This window comes from Trachymyrmex cornetzi, unplaced genomic scaffold, assembly GCF_001594075.2.
Source record: "Trachymyrmex cornetzi isolate Tcor2-1 unplaced genomic scaffold, Tcor1.1 scaffold1703, whole genome shotgun sequence".
NCBI classification, from domain to species: Eukaryota; Metazoa; Arthropoda; class Insecta; order Hymenoptera; family Formicidae; genus Trachymyrmex; species Trachymyrmex cornetzi.
The window spans coordinates 8,038-9,225 of NW_017296314.1; the positions used below are offsets into that span (position 1 = coordinate 8,038).

At 47.4% G+C, this 1,188-nt stretch overlaps 1 pseudogene; it reads right to left on the reverse strand.

Moving 5' to 3' along the window:
• Positions 1-146: 146 nt before the first annotated feature.
• On the reverse strand, positions 147-600 carry LOC108759157 (uncharacterized; annotated as a pseudogene).
• Positions 601-1,188: the final 588 nt, after the last annotated feature.

Genomic DNA, 1,188 nt, shown 5'->3' on the forward strand with positions numbered 1-1,188 from the left:
TGGCGGATACAATATCTTTGACGCGATGCGCTAAACTTCTGAGTTCCTCGGTGAACCATGTGACGCAATCGTTGCCGCGACGAAAACGACATTTCGACAACGAGTTGTCGTATGAGCAACGCACGTAGTAGCCCACACTACATACCTCATGCTGTTGGTATGTGTACGATGACGCATCTTCTTTGTCGGGCTCCATTTTCCGCAGGACGCACTCCAGGTCGGCGTAGACGACGAACGGAACTCGTTCCTAGTTGCAGTGGTTGCTGAATTCGAGCCACCTGTCGTCCTCGCTCGGCAGGCGGATGGCGCAGTTATTGATTTTCCCACAGTCTATTGTGTGCAACTGCAACCTTTCTCTCGACCCAAAATAGTGAAGGCACCTGTAAATAAAAAACAAAAAATTATAACTGTTACCATTATTTTTATTAGTAAGATGGAAAATAATTTTTTTGTGTGTACTTACCGATCGCAGAAAAATTTCTTGTGCTCCTTTTTCGAGAGTTGCGAGCCCACGAGACGGGACAAGTTCTTGATCCATGCGAAATGGTTCACATTGTCGTCGCGTGGATCTTGCAGGTACAGAAGATTGATATGCTTCTCCTTCTTATCGCTGGTGAGCCGTAGAGGAAGGATCTGTTTGTTTTCGATGCTGTACACGTTGATCGACATCGCGTTCAATTGTTCGAATTTGTTAATGTCTTTGAACGTTATTGGAAATTCGATGTTTGTGAAATTTAACACTGTCGTGTAATGCGGATACGATGCCTCTCGCTCCGTATACTTTTTGGCCGGGTACAGAGCGGCGACTACTGACCACGCGAAGCACGCATTGTCCGCCGTACGCACACTGATCACCGCTCGTTTCGTCACTATTTCCCGCGGCACTTCGACATAACATCCCGCGCGCATGGGATTTAGTTTATTCACGTTGATAGTCAAATTGAGGATTTGCGACAGCGCCCACCCACTGTCGCGTTCCTGAAACTCTTCGAGCGATGTCAACGTAGACTCGATGACGTGCCGCTCGTACCACTCCCGTATATCGGTGCATCGATATATCTCATTGTTCTTAGTGTTTATACTCTTAATGGCACGTACATCTTTCGTCGCGAACTCGCCGTTGAACGCTGTGTTCACTTTTACACTACCGTGTCTTTCTACAGCGTCTTGCACGCGCTCGAGCACTAT